The sequence below is a fragment of the Rhinatrema bivittatum genome, chromosome 11 (genome assembly GCF_901001135.1).
Source record: "Rhinatrema bivittatum chromosome 11, aRhiBiv1.1, whole genome shotgun sequence".
NCBI classification, from domain to species: domain Eukaryota; kingdom Metazoa; phylum Chordata; class Amphibia; order Gymnophiona; family Rhinatrematidae; genus Rhinatrema; species Rhinatrema bivittatum.
The window spans coordinates 61,426,760-61,446,819 of record NC_042625.1 but is presented as its reverse complement, the minus strand read 5'-3'; the positions used below and the strand labels follow the sequence as shown (position 1 = coordinate 61,446,819).

The following is a 20,060-nucleotide window of genomic DNA, read 5'->3' as shown; positions in this document are numbered from 1 at the left end:
GGGAGGAGGGAAATCTGGGAGTAAAAGTAGCCCCAGGAACAACCATGTGGTCCCCGAAGAGGGGCTTACAATTGTCATTAAACCTTCTAGTGAAAATATTGAACCAGTGGAAGGAATAATGCCAGGCAAGAGACTATTACTTGTGGCAAACGGTCGGGGCACTAGTGCCTCACATCATAAATGAATGGACAGTTAAGTAAGTCAAAGCCTTGTTGTTGCATTTTAATGCAAGTTTCAAACATGTGTTAATTCAGCCATGTCTATGTATTATTTTACTACAACTAGGATAAACTGTATAACCAATCTCTCATATACCAACAGCTGATTTCATAGCAAAATTGTACCAGACGCCAAGATACGACTTCGAAAGAATAGCAAGAGATAATAATTTAAAGGTCAAATCTTTGTTTCCAGTAACCTATAAATATAATCCATCACCATAGTTACTCTGAATGAGTGGCTGAAACTTACTGAATGCTATAGTATAGGGATTCATCCAGTACTGAATCTGGCATGCTAATGCCTAAACTGGAAATCCCTGCTCATCACAACCTAGCACCCATCAGCTTAAGTAGTTTAATTGCCCAAAAAACTGCAAAGCACTTCCTATGCCAGGGTGTGAGGAAATTCTAACCCCCATCCCTAAAAAAAAAACTTGAAAGCAAAGAGAAAAGTAACCTCGCCTTAGTGAATTAATTGGGCTGCTTTCTGTCCCTGCTGAGCCTGTAATTAGGATTTCTGCCATAACCAGGCCTTGCTATATAATTCCTGTTTTTGTGCCGGTGAGAACAAGGAGACAGTAGGCGAGCTCCACCTTGAGGTGCATGGATTGTAGCATGCAAAGGTTCCTCGGGCCTGGTGGTGATGGCATGCCAGAGGTTCCTTAAGGGCTTGGGAAACCAGGGGAAGTGCTGCACCCACCAGCTTCTCATCACCTGGCAAGGAGCAGGAAGGAATTCTGCGTAGAAGCTGAACATTAGTGTAGAATACAAAGTATTTCTTGCACCAAGATTTGCCTTACTCACGGGATTCTTTTTAAAACGTGCTAAATTTTTGTCACCACTAACACTGAATTCTGCATTTGTATTATGCAGCAGAAGGCTAATACTGCATTATCCTAGTATAGTCTTAACATTTTGAATGTGGAGTTCATGAAGGATAAAGCTAGAAGGGTAGTGAATGGAAAACTCTCTTCTGCCTTTCTCACATGCCTTCACTTTTATAGTGGTAGTAACCATTCTCATCAGGCACCTTATCAATCCACTTCTCACCCCAGCTTTCCGCACCATCCTCCTTCTACCCTCTCCTGCTCACCTGTGCTCAATTGCTTTTGCATATCCATCCTCACTTATCCAGCTCACGTGGTTATTCTTCCACCTTGTGCTGTGACATAATTTTCCAATGTATTAATACCGTACCGGCCTGTAGTCTCACCTATGATAAAACAAACTCTTCTCTTCCATTTACCAGCCCCCCCCCCCCATATTTTTATTTTAGTTTCATTTCAAAACCATACATGTGAATAATTCAGAATAAGAAATCAGAAACCATTACACCCTCATCCAGTTTTGCTCATTCGGTTCTGACCTAGCGCGTTAGCTCCTGAAAGCTTGTCTTGAAACTCATTGTTAGTTCAATAAAAAGGGATCACCTTCTTCTTCTTTTTTTTTTTTTTTTCTATTTTTTAATCTTTATTTCTCTGCATTCAAGTGGACTAACAGCAACCACTTGCTTTAACCATTATCCAAATAAAGGAAAAAAAATTAACAAGCAAATTAAGACTAACCAGCCAATCAGAATGGTTTTGTGACAAATCCACATCAAGGTGGGAGAATAGGAAATTACAGGAAAAAAAAAAAAAAGACAAAAAAAATAATAAAGTCATTTAGCAATCTAAATTTATCAGGTACCCCTCTCCCCATACATCCCACCATTCTAGTAGATTATCCAGACATAAAGAAAGGAACATTTGTGTAACCACAGATTTATCAATTAAGAAACCTCTATGTTTTAAAAATTCAGGAGACATCTCTTGCTTATCTTTTTTGTGTTATGCCTTTATTACTTTAGATCTTAAAGCACCAGTATTAGCTAAAATCTTCAAAAAATATAGCTTGGCTCTATTGCATCCTCCTCTGAGCTCATGTTTAATGTCTCTTCTTTCCTTCCCTGATTATCTTATTCTGAAATTCATGGGGTGTATCCCCTTATTGTGGCCAAGCCCTCTGCTTTGAAAGCAAACCTCCTTCCTTGAAATCATACTTCATGTGTTCATCTTGTATTCAGGCTTTACAGGGCTGGTGGAAGCAGTAGGCGAACTAGGTGGCACCACAGATTGAAGGGCAGCTGTCTAGTTCTTCCAAAAGCCCTGCTTTGATGGGGTCTACAAGCAGCAGAGCATTGCATCTCCTACTTCCTGCCTATGCAAACTGGAAGAGAAAGTGGTGTCCCAAGGGCTCATGCGGGCGAGAAGAAGGAGGCCCAATCACTATGGCCAGCAGGAAAAGGAGGCATTCATATTGGCCCCCGGGGCCAGAAGAAAGGCACAAGCTTCAGGTTTCGACCAGTGTGAGCTGGACCAGCAGCACCTGTAGGCATGCAAAGCCACCACTCGAAGGAGCAGGAGCAGCATCGACAGGTGCGGGTCTTGAAGGAGCAAAAGCAGAGTTGTCTGGGCCCCTATAGCTGAAGAGAAGAGGAACAGCATTAGCAGGCACTCAGGATAAAAGAGAAGGTGCAGCGTCTGACTCACAAATGATAGAAGGGAGAGAGAAGCGGCATCCTGACCTACACAGGCCAAAAGAAGAGGCTGCTGCCTCCGAGAGCATATGTGTGTGTATGTATGAAAGAGCATGTGGGAAAGAGCGAGAACATGTATATGTATGTGTGTTTCTGAGAACATAAGAAGTTGCCATACTGGGTCAGACCAAGGGTCCATCAAGCCCAGCATCCTGTTTCCAACAGTGGCCAATCCAGATTACAAGTACCTGGCAAGTGCCCAAACATTAAGTAGATCCCATGCTACTGATGCCAGTAATAGCAGTGGCTATTCCCTAAGTCAGCTTAATTAATAGCAGTTAATGGACTTCTCAACCAGGAATTTATCCAAACCTTCTTTAAACTCAGCTACACTAACTTCCCTAACCACATCCTCTGGCAACAAATTCCAGAGCTTAATTGTGCGTTGAGTGAAAAAGAATTTTATCCAATTTGTTTTAAATGTGCTACTTGCTAACTTCATGGAATGCCCCCTAGTCCTTCTATTACCTGAAAGATCTGACTCATCACTTGAGATCATGATGTGTACTTTGCTGTCCATACCTCCTACTGTGTATGTAACTTCCTCCAAAGCCCACTCCAAGTTAAAAGTGCCCCCTCTTACAGTGATATAAATAGTAGAGTGACATATTGCTCCCTCTCTCTCTCACCCAAAAAGATGTAGTTAAAACCCATGTACAGTAAAAGAGGGTAAAGTGACTTGCCCAAGGAGTGGCAGTGGGATTTGAACCTTCTCACAATCTCTCTCTTTTCCATATGCTCCCGTACACACACATGCTTTCTCTCCCCTACATACTCTATCTCTTTCCCACATTCTCTCTCTCTCTCTCTCTCATACACACACACACTCCTCTCTCTCATTGTTCATCACATACTATGAACAATAGTGTACACAGTTCTTCACATGTTGCCCTTTATTTCCATTTCTAAGTGTTTACTGACACACTTACCTGAATACTTTTACTGACTTTATGGATTTGTTCACTTGTTCGTGACGATCCTAGTTTAAAACCCTCTTCAGTAGGTTTGCCAGTCTGTTCTGACCCTCTATCCATTTTCTGCATGCAAAGCCATTAGTCCCCTATAGAGAAGGCAGGAAAATCAATGGTGAAAGCCCAACACACACACACACACACACACACACACACTTATTAGAATGAGTCAAAAATCCCTGTCTCTTAGCAAACTGCAGTGCCTGAGGAATTTCTGGCATGCAAAGTCATCATATGTTCAAACAACTTTTACCATCTACACATTCATTATTCTCCATCATATACACACAACTGCCCTGTCCATGCGTAGTGATATGAGTGTAAACAAAGGGTCTGTGTGCTGGAGTGCGAGTGCATACATACAGGATAGGTATACAGGTATGTGAAAGTGCTGTGAGAATTAGGTATAAATGCCATAGGTTCGGGGGAGAGGTAAGCAAGCATTGTGACAGCTTCGTGACATCCCTGTTAAGATGCTTGCCTAATAGATGGAGGCCGTTAAAGTCATTTTTCATCAGACAAATGCTGCAGCAATTGTGGTACTGTCTCTTTAAATATGTTGTGAAATGGCCAAAAAAAATTCTTTTTTCCAGTACTTTGTTTGGATCCCATTCCAAAGAAATCAAATAAAGTAAAAAAAAAAAAAAGGGGGATAGCATTAGCTGTTTCCCATGAATTACCATGGAAGAAAAATAAAATAAAAATTAAGAGGTCCATATTCAGTCATTGTTTGGATAGCAAAGTTTCCTGGATAAACTTCTCTGGCTAACTTTGGAGGTATATTCAATAGTACAGCCCCCAAAACACTACACAACTGTTCCTGACAGAGACTTGTCATTCCACATTTCCAGGATGACCAGACCCACTGATTTGGTTAAAAAAAAAATCAATCAAGATTTTCAAGTACATTTCACCTGGGAGCAAAAGAGTTAATTACTTGCCACAGTTCACTGCAATTTATCTAATAAAACTCATTAGAATGCATGGGACATACAGAATGTGGTGTGCTCTAGTAGGTGAGAGTTTGTGTGTAAAGTAGAATAGATAAGAATTATAAATATTCAACTGCACAAAGGCTTTGTTCCAAAATACCAAGTCAGCCTTGACTCCCAGGTCATTGTACAGCATGCCACAAGTGTGTGGCGTGAACTACAAGACCTAAGGCCAAGCGATGCACACACAAGAGGTGTGTTTGTTTTTTTAAAGCCTGTTCTGAAAAGTCTCAGGGCAACAGAGTTACATATTCTTCACAATGTTTTATTGGAGAGGTTTGTGAAGTCATCCTAGAGCTTTCTTCAAGGCAATATAGAATGGCTATAGATTAATCCAGGGGTGAGCAAACTGGAGGGGGGGCTCGAAAAAAATCCTGAAGGGGGACCCGCTGGCTGCCCAAGCAGGGAAGAAAAAAAAATGGCTACGCTGTTAAGTCTCAGCGCTGTGGAGGCACTTCAAGCTCAGGAGCTGCCAGAATATAATAAGCATGCCACGATTTAGCCATGTGTTTGTTTTGGTGGGCCAGGGAGAGGAGCTGCTTCTGCTGTGGCAGGTCCAGGTGGGGAGCTGCTTACTCTGTGGCAGAACCGGACAAGGGAACAGCCACTGTGGTGCTCCACAACCCAGGAAGACTCGCCCTCAGCCCAGGAGGAGCTCCTGATGCTGCTGGGTCCAGGGCTGGTGCAAGGGTATTAGGTGCCCTAGGCACCTTCTGCCTTGCGCCTGCCCCCCTCCTGTCCTGGCCCCGGCCGCGACCTCATTCACTGAGACACCGCTCATGGCCGTCGAGTGTTTGTTTTTCGCAGCTGCAAGCAGGATGGGCACTGCTCGCAGCTAGCCGATTCTGTGCTTCTCTGGGCCACAAGCAGGATGGGCGCCGCACGCGGCCAGCTGAGTCTCTCCTCCTCTCAGCCGTGAGCGGCATAGGCTCTGCTCATGGCCCCACATGGCTACTCTTCACCACCCCCTAATGGTTGACACCCCAGGCAACTGCCTAGTTCGCCTAATGGGATGCACCGGCCCTAGCTGGGTCCCTACCCAAGGAGAGAGATCACAGCTGTAGCCCAGCAGGGGAAAAGAAGTGGTGAGGAAGGGTAGGGAACAGAGAAAGAGGCCAGAGAGAATGAGGACATGGAAGGGTGAGAGTGAAGAGGTGGAGAAGGGAAAATAAAGGCAAAAGTGTATAAAAGTTAAATAAGCAAATCAAAAGCAAGAGAAAGTAAAAGAAGGATGAGCAAACTGAGAAAAATACAAAAATAGAGAGAAAAATAGGAAAAATTAGTAAAAAAAAAGTTGGGTAGAGTAGGATGGAGTTTTTCTCAGCTCCTAAAAAATGTTGGCTGGCACTTAACGTTCCATCTCTTACCATTGTGGTGCATGGTTTATGCATCTGGGTGTGATACGTCTCTCTCTGAGTCAGGGTCTGTATGCCTCTGTGTTTGTTTGGGGTGCTGATGTCACACCATCCGGGTATATAGCCTGTACTAAGTTGATAGCTCGTTGAGTTAGCAAAGGATTGGTTTTGGCTGGTCTAAGCTACTCTGCTGCCGCTGGAAGCTCTCTCTCTCTGCCCTTCGGGGTATTGCTAACCTTGGGTACCCGCTCCTCGGGGGCCCTCTGCTTTATTTCAGGTGCCTTACAGGGATCAGGTACTCGCTCCTCAAGGGCCTGCTCTCCCTGCTTCGGTGCCGCTACTAACTTCTTCAACCTGGTGGAATCACATACCAAACAGCAACCATCTAGTGAGTAATCTAACTCTCAGTCTATCTCATCCACAGTACTGCCTTGCTGGGAAACCTACACCGGAATCTCCCTATACCAACGGGGTGAGAAGGGTCCCCTCTGCCGAGGGTCCTAAGACTGTTACATCCAGACTACCTCACTACTGCCACCTCTGGTGATACACTTCAAGCTGTTTAAACTAACTCTGTGTTTGTGCGTCTGCGTTTAGCCAAGTACTGTGGCACCTCATGGGGCTCCTCCCCATGGGCGTGGTCATCTGCCTCAGTACTCAAGAATCCACCCAAACACCGCTTAACCATAACAACTTAGCCATCCACCATGAAAAATATGATTCTGAGGTGAGTTAAAGGGTGGAAGATAGCAGTGATAAGAGACTGGTTTCCCCAGGGTGTGCAACAAAAGACATTTTTTTATCTCACCATGAATGAATTTCCTTCTGTAGCCTAGAGAGGCAGGGATGCATTTTGTCCTTTCAAAGACCAGGTGGAGACAGTGTGTCCTTTTGCACAGCAGCCAACCAGAGATATCTCAATGTACAGCCTTACTTAACATTTATTATTTATACTGCATTTTCTGCATAAACATTATGCAGCCCTAAGATATTACATGTAGCAATATAGCAATATGTTCCTTGCCTCAAAGTGCTTAAAACAAAACATAATTAATTTACCGTTATTATCACTCATTTACATTTGCATGGACTAATTAGACTTAGAAATAGAGGTTTACAGTTATGATTGTAGGTGATGTTTTGTGACTAGTTTTGGAGAGCTATGCATTGCATTCATCATCAAGTCAATGCATAGACTGAAAGACAGGAAAACAGAGAAGTGACTTAATGGCAAAGCCATGGAATTCAGAATATGAAATGTTGAATTGCAGTCCTACTTCTAACCACAACCCCTCCTTGATTTTACTTACTTTGTAGAAATCAGCTGTGAGGCACTCTAAGAGAAGTGCACAAATCTCACTGTGGTACAGCTCGCCTATTAAACGCAGATTAGCAGGGTTTAGTGTGCAAAGCACTTAATGAAAATCACCTTGCAGGCTCCATCGCTGTCTCCATCCTGCTTGGGACTGCCTACTTTAAAACCTTCATTTTTTATTTGTGCTAAGAGCATTGATTTTTTAGTTCAATATTTATGATTGTTAGATTAAAAAAAAAAGGATTACGAGACTCTCTGGAATTATATGGATCCACAACTATACTTTGTGCTTGGGCAGAATGAGCTGTCCTTCAGCCTCTAGCATACAAGACAGGCCTTGGGAGGGGGGGGGGGGGAAGAGAAGACACAGTGCAGCACCAGTGCTTTAATGTTTGCAACCATTTTTCATAAGACAGACACATTGAATGAAGGTTCCACATAAAATAAAAATGTGTTGAGACTGCAAGTGGAATAGAAATGGAAAGAAAGATCTTCAAATGTCATTACAGTTGAATTGCATCTGTCAAGACCATGGTGTGACAGACATGGACAAAGAGAATAATTCAACTGTTACCTATTTTGATTTCCTGTAATGGGTTAAAAATAAGAACTGCTAATTAAATAAACAAACATACTTCAAAGGGAAGCCTCAAGGGATGCAAATTCAAAACCACAAGAGTCAGTTTCAAGCTTCCAAATCAATTTAGGGATTAAGAGGCTCAAGTAGGAATATTGCTACTTGTAATTACGCCACCCAGAAAAGACATATCCCTTGAAGATCTACGACAAGATATGCACAGACATCTAAAACTAGGATCGAAGAATGTCAGCAAAAGTTTATGGTCCATGCCAAGACTTTGCCAGAGGGGGCAATGTAGCCCTGATCTCTATCTCCAGGAGGATTGGTCAGGCTCCAGAGCCTATCTTCAGATCAGTAGCAAAGTGCTCAACAAGGTTTTGAAACTACCTACCCAGAGCTCTTTGTTGGCATTAGAAAAGGCTTAGCTGTGTGACTTCAGATCTTTAACAAGGTTACAAGAGTAATGGCACCAATGACCTCGGAAGGTCTGTTCCTTCACTAAAGAACAGCTGTACTCCAAAAGATAAATCAACAGCAAATCAGGGGCAACCTCAGCCTTAGCCATGCATGAAGGGACGTTCTCCTGTCACATCTGAGACTCTGACCCCTCAATGTACCTTTCTGCAGAAGGTGAGAGATCGCCACTAAAAGCGTGTAAAAAGTAACATTGTCAGTTTGTCCACAGTTTTGTGAATGTTTCACAAAATTCACTGAACTCCCCATCAGGGGCTTTCATAGGAAATGTCCACACTATAGGCAGAACGTGGCAAACATAACCAGTTCTGCAGTATTTTTGCCAGGTTAAAATAAAATAACAAAAGCCTACGGGGAGAGCGAATGTAATGAAATGGAGAAATTTCACTTTGTTGCTTGTTTCATCAAACATTTCCCAGGAATTTTAGGTTTAAATGTTTGCTGAAATAAACTGCTTTTCACAAATTTCTCTCCAAAGTTGAAAATCTTTTGCAACAAAAAGAGGAAAGTATGAACAATGGGGCTTCTGTGCCTTATGAATTATTCACGAATAACAGCCCATTTCATCTTGCTTTTCCCACTTCATAAAAGCACATAAGAAATAACAAATACATTTTACAATGTTTTCTATGGGATTCTAGAAAGATTTGCCATAATTCTCAGTTTCCTTATTATTCTTAGACATGAGTTACTAAGCTTTTGTCTCATTCTTAAAACGTCTATCACATTTTCACTGTTCAGACAAGAGACATTTTGCAAGGTAAATACTAAACTCTCATAAAATAATTCACCAAGAAAGAAATACACTTTTTCCTTATCCTTACACTTCCGTATCTGAAGGACAACATACTACATAGGGAAGTGCTGGAAATGTTGCTAAGAGGGAGAATGACTTACATCTGCATTTGATGCTGTCTCTCTGATTCTAACTGCACTCCTGGATAGGGTTGAGCTTTATGACTAGATCACGATACATTTCACTATTAAAATTGTAAATATCATAGTAGAACTGATCTAACTTTCAGAATGTAAGGAATAATTCCGAAGGGAGTAGAAAACAAAACTGGGAATATCTTAATGCCTCTGTACAGATCTATGGTACAACTGAACCTTGAGTACTATGAGGTCCATAATAAGTAGGCTGGTTAGTTGATAAATTATCCAGCTAAAGTTAGCCAGAAAACTTATTTCATATATTCAGCAGGATAAACATCACATTAGGGAATGGCCTCTGCTATTACTGGCATCAGAAGCATGGGATCTTCTTGGTGTTTGGGTACTTGCTAGGTTCTTGCGGCCTGGTTGGAAACAGGATGCAGGGCTTGATGGACCCTTGGTCTGACCCAGCATGGCAATTTCTTATGTTCTTACCAGCCTAAAGTTATCCAGCTACACATAACCCAATAACTAAAAGCCTAACCAGCTATATTCAAACATAGGCCTGGATTCACTATTCTCGCAGAGAATAGTGAATCCCGGAGCTAACGGGGGGGGGGGGGGGGGGGGGGCAAAGCAGGGGGCGGGCCTGCGAAAGCCAGCAGCTTTCGCACCCAATAGCGCCATCATAAAAGGTGGTGCTTTTGGGCGCGCCACTGGCAGCGATGAGGGTTCTTACCTTTTCGCCACCAGCGATGTTTCTGCCGCATCCGCCCCGACGACTCCTCTTCTGGTGCCAAAGCCGCCCCGATTTAGCTATCGCGTGCAAAAAGTCTCTTTTCGCTTGCGATCCCATTAGAAAATGACTCCCATAGATGGTTAGGTTTTTAGTTATCTGGCCTTGTTTGGCCAGATAATGTGCTACTTAACCACATATCTTTAAAAGATATCCAGCTAAGTAGCACTGTCAGCAGCTAACTAAATAAAAGTATTGAGGGCGGCCAATTCCCTCCCTCCCCAAAGCAGGATATTTAGGCCCTGCCAGGCCAGATTCTTCTACCCCCCCCCCCCCTCAGAGATTGAGGAAGTGCCTGGCATTGTATGCCAGGCCCTGGTCTCGGTCCCTGTTCCCGAGTTTCGAACATGCAAATCAAGCTGCCTCCCCATCTTCCCCTCATCCCCCTACAAAGAAGAATCCTGGCGTCATCCACCCACCAACCCCCGGACCCTCCCCATCCTGTCCAATACCTTTTTGTTATGAGCCAAGGACGCGAAACCCTGCCTCTGTCACAGCAGCACTGGAGGCACCGGGAGTGGGGTAGAAGGTCCCTCGCTCCCAGCTCAGATCAAAAAGGTATCAGGAGGGATGGGAGAGGGTCCGGGGGAGGGGGAGTCTGGTGCCAGGATTCTCTGTGTGGGTAGGTAGGGGGGAAGGCGAGGAGGCCAGGTGCAAGTCTGATGTCCAGGGATAATGAATTCCAGAGAAGTGGGGCTGCTCCTGGGAGGGTTTTCTTCCTTGTGCTAGTAAGCCACATTTCCCTGGGGGCCGGGACTATCACAGTTAAGTGTTAAGCAGAGTCCACAGAGTTTGGGAGGGGGTGTACAGAGAGAGACACAATCTTTCAGGTAGGAGGGAGCCGGTCCCTTCAGCGCTTTGAAAGCTAGGACTAGGATCTTGAAAATGATGCAATGCGAGATTGGGAACCAGGGTAGGGCCTTGAGCACTGAGGTAATTCATTCAAATTTATTGGTGTTGAGCAGGCACCGTGCTGCAGCATGTTTGGTGGTTCAGCTTTTTTTGGGAGACCGGTGTGCAGGGAATTGAAGTAGTCCAGGTGGGAGATGACATAAGCCTAGATGACTGTGGTGAAGACTGAGTTGCCGAATAGTGAGAAAAGGCGATGAAGCCTATGAAGCTGAAAGCAGGCTGATTTTATCACTCCCAGAATTTGATCCACACATGAGAGCTTTTAGGATGAAGCCAAAGCTATGGACTTGGTAGCTGAAATAACAATGGATCCTAGAGTTTCTCTTGAGGGGATATGAGAGTGGTCTGTCTTCCCAATCCGAAGCATTTCTGTCTTTTGGGGGTTTAGCTTGAGCTTGTTTTGATGAAACCAGGCTGCTATGGATTCCAGGCAGTTGTTCATATTTCAGATTGTTTGTTCAGGGTCAGGGCCTAAGGGGCACAACAGCTGAATATCGTCCACGTAGGTATAGTATGGAATCTGGAAGTCCCTGATTAGTTTACCCAATGATGCCAGGTAAATGTTGAGTATTGGAGATGGGATGGAGCCTTGTAGCACACCACATAGGAGGGTGTGTGTGTAGGAGGAGGCCTGATCCAGTGAGATAGCTTGGGAGCAGTCACAGAAGAATGATTTGAACCAGGACAGCAGCCTGGATTACTTAGGCGGGAGATGAGGATTTTGTGGTCAATAGTGTCATTAAGCAAGATATGAGGATTTTGTGGTCAGTAGTGTCATTAAGCAAGATATGAGGATTTTGTGGTCAGTAGTGTCATCTGTCAAATGCTGTGGAGAAATCAAGAAGGATGAGAAGAGCCTGCTGGCCTCTGTCCAAGCATAAGCATAGGTCATCCACGAGGGAAGATAGTGCAGTTTTTGTGCTGTGAAAGGGTCTGACTATGTTGACTCTAGACTTTACTCCCATATTCATATAGACAAACAGGTTGAATGAACTACCAAATAATTTTAATAGTAGTTTTACTGGATGGTTGGAACTGGCTAGAATTTTTATTATTTATTTATTTAGATTTTTTTTTTTTTTATATTCCGCTTTTCACACTTTTTTAAGCATTTCAAAGTGGATTACATTCAGGCACTGTAGGCATTTCCCTATCCCCAGAGGGCTTACAATCTAAGGGGGTTATTTTCCAAGCCGCCTTATCGCAGCGGTAAGATTTAAATTAGGGGGAGGGGAGAAGTCCGGGCAGAGTTAGGGAGTGAATTATGGTAATCGGAAGCGCCCGACCGCCCCCTGCTTCGCCTCCCCCGCAGCGCAGGATTCATCATTCCACACGAAATGATGAATCCTGGCCTAAGTTTGTAGCTGAGGCAATGGAGGGTAAAGTGACTTGCCCAAGGTCACAAGGAGTGCCAGTGTAAGGTCCTTGGGACTTTTTGAGTGTTTTTTTTATAGCTAATTTGAAGGTAGAAACTGTGCTGCAGGCATTGACATGATATGTGGAAATGTCACTTTGGCTTGACCACCTCCATATAACTTGTTCCCCTGTTGCCCCTTCCCCGTACTTCTAGCCACAGATGCCACTGCTGCAGGCACTTCCAAGTGGCCTGAATTGGCCACTGTTAAAGACAGGATGCTGGGATTAATGGCTCTTTGGTTTGATCTAGCTTGGCACTTCTTATATGCAAGGGAGGTGACCTACCACCTTAGGATTCATTTTCATTTTTGATCCAGTCCTCATGATTTTGATTGAGGATTTTGAGTCACCTTGAAAAATAGGCTATTTTGGCACTATGCAAGATTCTTTCCACTTAATTGGCAACTATAACTAAATCATATTTGTTTTATTTATGAACATAGATAATGTGTGGGAGAAGTAAAAAAGAAAAATTAGGAAACTCTTCCTCAGGCTCTGCAGTAGATAAAAATTGAGGACAAAGATGATGACTTTCTTAAAAGATCTAGCCTGATGTTTCTTCATGAAAAAAGAAAAGCATAATCCTTGCTCAAAGATATAATATCACTCAAAAGGAGGCAAAGTGATAATTTATATACACGTCACAACTTACTCACCAGATTTAAAGAAACAGGGTACCAGCAAGCTGGTATCGCATAAAGTCTATAGACTACTGCTGATCTTCTCTATCATTTACCCCAAAAGAATTCTAATTTTTATATTTTTTTTTGTGATGCACCTAAAAATACATAATGCATTTCAAATTCAACTAACATATCAAGTCACTTAAAATTCCAACTTATCAAGTAACAGAAACCTGACATCAGCTAATGTTTTGAACAGCTGACTGCATCAGGGGATATAATTTCAACTTGACCACTTAGCTGCACAATGGCATTTCATCGGGCAGTGTCTCAGGTTATCTCAAACAAAGTCTTTAGTGCCACATAACAAACCGGAAGTTGAAATACAGCATGCGTCTTGACATCAGTCACAAACGTTCAATGGAAGCGTCATCAAAAACTGAAAAAAATGTGAAAAACAAAATACAATGAAAAAAATAAAAAAAACCCTTTTTTTTTTTTTTTTAAGAAACAAGTTAAATCAAGTTCTGAATTCAAGCCAACCAGAGCTAGAATATTCAAGCGATAAATCCACATTTATTCTTCCAGGCCAGGAAGATGTGAATTAGCACTAGTAGTACTAGTTGTTTCAATGCTTCAGTACATTAACTAAACTAATGGGTAGGTTATAGCTCTGGCAAGGTGTTTGGCAAGCACAATTGCAGCTTTTTGCAAAATACACAATTATCTATATGCACAACCTGCTGCAATAGAGGTATTGCTTGAACTAATTTAGCACGCCCTGTGCTGCTATGTTTCCCACTTAGTTCGACTATGCAACTCATCTCCTAATATTGCCACAGCACTGCTCTGTCTTCATCATCATTAGAGTGACACTGCACTGTTTGTCTCACCACCATCATGGACTAAAAAAAATCGTAAGAGTACTGGAAGAAAGCAATTTAGATTTTCCAAAATATAAACTGCCCCAAAGCATCATCCAGTAGGGAAGGGATAATAAACTATTAATTTTCATTTGGTCAACAGCGTTCTGAGATGCTACTAGTCCCCAATTCTTCTGGTTTGAGCATGCCCTGTAAACTCTTAGCAGACATGCAGCACACTGTTTGATGACCTCCTCAGGTGAGGGTACAAAAATCTTCAGCAATCAAAGGTACATTTTCTCTTTCTTTATTTTTTGGCTTGGCCTCACTAGTGGGTTTCCTCTAGCTATCTGTCCACCTGTCTGCATTCCTCTCCAGACCATTGAATTTCCTATTTCCTAATATCTGCATCAATGAACTCTGATGTTTCCTTTACTTCTTCATAATTAAGGATCCCCCATGTCTAGCCCATGCTCTCTTACAGGTGAATTTTCAAAGACGATACCTACTAGTATAGCAATTTTCAAAAGGCAGGTAAATCCTATGGACAATTCAATAGCATATATTGTAGCAATTTTCAAAAGCTTGGTTTTACACATGTAAATGCTTTTAAAAAGCAGGCCCTTAATATTTTATATGGTGTTTATCTTCATCACTTTAACTGGGAGGTTGGGCAATGTATCTGCCACCCTGAACTTACCCTCTTTCAGCCTCATGTCATGCTCTCTTATTCTAGATCTGCAGTTCGACTGGAAAATACTTGACTCATGTGCATTTAAAGTATTTAAATATCTATATCATATCTCTTCATCTTACTCTCCAGTAGGACATACATATTTAAAGGTGAATTTTAAAAGCCCAACATGTGCATTCATTAGGGGGATGCGTGAATTTGTTGGGCTCGTGCATGCCTAGCAGATTTTTAAAGCTGCGTGCAAGTTATAAATAGCCGCGTCTATGGGCGTGGGCTGACGAATGTACGCACATATGCGCTAGCAACCAGCTTGAATGTTACCATCCCTGGCCTTTAAGTTTCACCTCAAAGGGTGCATGCTTTCACCTATTCTGCTGGTAATACCTCTCCCTAAGCACCCTAGCATTCCTCTGGCTCTTGTCATTGCGCGATCACGCACTTCTGCAGCCTTGAACCAGATATGATGATTGCCCCATGTCTCTCTCCTCTTTGGTACCTCACCCCTCATCATGTACTGCTCCCTTGGTTTTCTGAGTCCTAAGCAGCACATGGCTCTGCACTTCTATGCATTAAATCTTTGTTACCAAATTCTTGACCACACCTCAAGTTCTCTTAGATCACACCTCATTTTTCCATTCCACCTGAAGTTTCCACCCAATTGCAGATCAAATCCCCACCCTGCCGCCCTCTGAGCGACTTTGGGATGTCATGGCATTTCCTGCTGCTTCTGTTTCCTGGATTCTGATTAGCCAATGAATATTATTGCTTCTTCACCATTTTTCACCTCTGACATTTCCATTCTGTGTCCTCTCACTATGTAGATTTCGCATATTCAAGTGGTCTAACATGGCAACCAAACTACTGTGTCCTGTCACTGGAAGCTTGATGCCTTAATGAAGTCATATCATTAGTAAATAAGTTGGGATCTTCTTTGGATGGAAATAATTATGCAAATCTAAATTGCAATTATTAGTATTATTCAAATGATGATTTAAAAAAAAAATACCCTAAAATAAAATCAGAATTTCCTGCCTCTGACATCAGAATCAAGTCCCATAGGAACAGTGCGAAGCCGTGAACTGCAGATGACAACGTCCTGTGTGATAAACAGCCCATGCATACACATTCAAGGAGAAGCCCAGTCTGAAAGTGCATACTCTTGGATACTAAAGCAATGGCTGCAAGAAACAAAAAGTTTATACCGTGGGAGAATAAGGGGCCATTTGAAACCGTGTTTCCTTCTCAAAAGCGTGTGAACGCATTTTGTAGTAAAGCAGGTCTTAAATAGATTTTCAGTTCCCTAGATTAATGCTCTACAGGAGTCTACAGGAGATAGAGAAAACAACATAAACAAGAGGAAAACAATTCACTTCTTAGCCATAAAACGAGAAAGCATTGGTGACCGAGAGAGGCACGCACTGCAATCAATTTGCTTGTTTGTTCCTCTCCCATGGAGAGACGAGAGGGCCATCTGACTTCAGCCCACGCTCTTTGATGCCAGGTAGCTAGAGAACGGTACCTGCCTCCTTCGGCTCCAGCCCTGCCATTGGAATGAGCCCATACAGACTTGCCGGCGCCAGGAAACCTGCACTAACTTGCTTGTTGCCACAACGCTTCTAAGGGCCCCTCCCTACACCTATCTGACTTTCACACTCCCCCCCCCCTTAATGCACACCTGATAACGGCAGAGACCTGTCTTAATTACCTTGCTTGGCAGAACACTCGCAAAGAAATGGATAATAAATATCTTATTGCACCTATATCTGTTTATCTTCTCCCCTTTCCATCCACCTCCCTTCCCCTCCCCCCCATTACCCTACTCCAATGCATATATAAACATATAAAAGTAAAAGTTTACTCAAAGTTTTATGAGATAAAGCAGGCAGCTGCCTCAGCTGGGAATTGCTGAGCGATTAGGGACATGGTCCAGGTGGAGGCAAAGGCGTGCCTTTTACTTACCTAACGTTTCAACACCAGTATAGCAAATATACAGATGCATGGGAGGAGGAGAGTCACTGTTAGGATTGCATAATTTTTCAGTAGACATATGAAAGCCAGCACGATCATCCTTGTCAGCTTTCAGACACCTTTCCAGGTAAAAAGACAGCTCTACAGTCTATGCACACTGGCATGATGAGTGAGATGGCTTATCAGAAGGATAAGCACTTGGGACACAATCTATCCTCACACAACTAGGGAAAGAGTAACTAATAGGGATGTGCAAACCAAAGCGGGCATTTTCGTTTTGGTTTGTTTTACCCCAAAATGAATACATAATCCCCCACCCCCGAAAATCCTGAAAATGTTAGGGTTCATTTGTTTTGTAAAATAGCATGCACTATTTGCAAATAGTGTTTGCTATTTGAAAATAATAAGTGCTATTTGCAAATAGTGCATGCTAGTTTTCAAAATAAATAACAAAAAATGTAAATAAACCAGCAAAATGAAAAAAAATTAAAAAATGATCCAAAAACAAAACAAAAAAAAACAAACCTAAAATGCAAAATATTTCCTTGCACATTCCTAGTAAATAATGATGGATGCCCATTTCATTTGCTCTGGATATGTAAGTTGGTCCAGGAAAATGAGACTGTAGTAATGCATAAAAAAACCTCTTTCCATTGACTTCAATTCTAGAAGCTGTTTGGCCTTATCTGCTCCAATGCCGACTCCCTACTAAATCCTGACCTGTTATACACAGTGCTGTTTAACCTTTTCACATAATTCCATTATTTGTGCTAATATCATGGGCATTGGATCTGTGGATGAATTTAACAGACTGGGATAAGATGTTTCTCTACTAATGAAAGTGACTTTATATAAAAAAAATATATATATATCACTCATTGTTTATGTTATCTGTTCAGTAACTTCTAGACTAGGACTTCTATTACTATTCTGATTGCTATTGTACATTTATATAGTGCAGTGTTTCTCATCCCAGTCCTCAGGGCACACCTAGCTAGCATGAGCTAGATCTGCATACAATAGAAGTATGCAGTTTGGGGGGGGTAGATTTTGAGTATTTTTTCAGCTTTCCTGTGTACTCCCAGCTGCAGGTTTGTTTATATTCTCAGGGCATCAGCTGTTTCATGATATCACAAATCAGAAAATGCAGTTCAGATATCACAATCCCACTGTCACTGAGCAGAAACTAACTGTACAGAGGTGATGTAAGTTGTCTATGCATACAGGATCTGGAAGTCAAACAGGGTCTTAGTCAATTCATAATTTTTCCATAGGCACCAAATAGAAAAGGCCATTTAACAAATCAAGCCCAGTACAGTGCTAATAAATGTTAGTTAATAGGCCTGAAAGTAGGCCTGTGCCAGGCCTGGCCTCTGTGAACTGTATTAACTTTCTCAGATCTAATCCTCTTCTCCTGCCTGGAGGACACACCAAAGTTTTCTTATTTTACACTGCACTGTTCTATCTGGAGATCAATTTGTATCTGCTCAGCATAAGTGCAAAGTCTGTGGCTACTTTTTACCGACATACTTTATGCCAGTTTTTAAAGGGAAAACTATGCTTACACAATTCCTTCTAAACTTATGTCTCCAAAACTGCCTGCATACATTTGTACCTGCTAATGTGTGTGCATAGTTTTTTTTTTTTTGTGAAAACTTACTTGCATACTTTTGAAAATGCAAAAATATGTGTACAATTCCAAACCCCGCCCATAAGAATGCCTCTTCACACTATGGGTAAAAGTAAGCACATACAGACCCTATATCCATATATCAGATGGGCTGTTTTTAAAAATACTACTCACACAAGGGAGTCAGCGGTTAACCACAACATATAATCTATCACAGGAAATGTGGAACCCAAAAACAAATTCAAAAATGGCCTAAGAAGGTGTCAGCAAGCCTTGACGTTATGTGTCACTCTCAAGCAGACACTAACCGGTCTTATCTATCATTCACCTTCATCATAATTTTAATGCAACAAACTTTTTTTCTTTTTTTTTTTCAATTATTAAAAATGTCCTCCATTCTTGATAAACAAATGACTCTTTCAAATAGCATTAATAAGAAAAGCCCTACACGGGCCGGTGTTTCGCTGGGTAAGCTTCATCAGGGGCATATAGAAACACTTCAGTCGTAGAGCCACATTTCTAAAAAGAGAATAAGTAAAGAAGAATTGCACATCAAATAAAATAAGAGGTGAAATCAATACTTATCTCATGACACCACGGCTACCATTTCAGACGGGACCAGACGTCTCAACCATCTTGGAAGGAAGAAAATGGAGGAACCCGAACCGAGGCTAGCGTTCCTTTAAATAATGTCGACCATGAACTTGAAACATCTGTCAGATGATCGTAATTTGAGTGACGTCAGCCATCAATCATGAATCAGTGTTGAACAATCTATCAATCATGATTTAGAAAACAACCTAAAATTCAACCTAAAAAAACATGTAAGTCCAGCTCAGTGTTACATGTTTTTTTAGGTTGAATTTTAGGTTGTTTTCTAAATCATGATTGATAGATTGTTCAACACTGATTCATGATTGATGGCTGACGTCACTCAAATTACGATCATCTGACAGATGTTTCAAGTTCATGGTCGACATTATTTAAAGGAACGCTAGCCTCGGTTCGGGTTCCTCCATTTTCTTCCTTCCAAGATGGTTGAGACGTCTGGTCCCATCTGAAATGGTAGCCGTGGTGTCATGAGATAAGTATTGATTTCACCTCTTATTTTATTTGATGTGCAATTCTTCTTTACTTATTCTCTTTTTAGAAATGTGGCTCTACGACTGAAGTGTTTCTATATGCCCCTGATGAAGCTTACCCAGCGAAACACCGGCCCGTGTAGGGCTTTTCTTATTAATGCTATTTGAAAGAGTCATTTGTTTATCAAGAATGGAGGACATTTTTAATAATTGAAAAAAAAAAAAAAAGAAAAAAGTTTGTTGCATTAAAATTATGATGAAGGTGAATGATAGATAAGACCGGTTAGTGTCTGCTTGAGAGTGACTCATAACGTCAAGGCTTGCTTACACCTTCTTAGGCCATTTTTTAATCTATTTTTAAAAATCCCATTTCTGTGAGTAAAAGCACTGTTTACCCCAGAAATGTCTCTGAAAATTACCCTGCCTATGGTCATCATAGGTTTGTTCTGTAGCCACAAATAGGAAAAAAAAATCTACAGGGCTCATTTCAAAATGTCAGAATTGGTGTGTACCTCCTTCACCAATGAAAAGGATTTAAGAAACAGAAGCAGTCAAATAATTCAGTTTGTCCTATTTCAAATCCTCTCTACTCACTAACCCCTAGATTCATCAAAATGCTATAAATTTTGCATGAATAATGTCCGCAATAAGGAAAAGGGGCGAGGTTAGGGTAATTTTAGAGTAACCGGAACACGTGCTAAAAAAGCGCTTCAC

General features: G+C 41.8%; 1 long non-coding RNA gene across 1 annotated transcript; it reads right to left on the bottom strand.

Annotated features, from left to right (window-relative positions):
* Positions 1 to 1,695: 1,695 nt before the first annotated feature.
* LOC115073225 lies at positions 1,696 to 16,299 on the bottom strand. The gene is made up of 4 exons (XR_003851951.1): positions 16,186 to 16,299; positions 13,482 to 13,548; positions 3,729 to 3,859; positions 1,696 to 2,685 (listed from the first exon to the last, which is right to left on the bottom strand). It is a non-coding gene; the product is annotated as an uncharacterized LOC115073225 (long non-coding RNA).
* Positions 16,300 to 20,060: the final 3,761 nt, after the last annotated feature.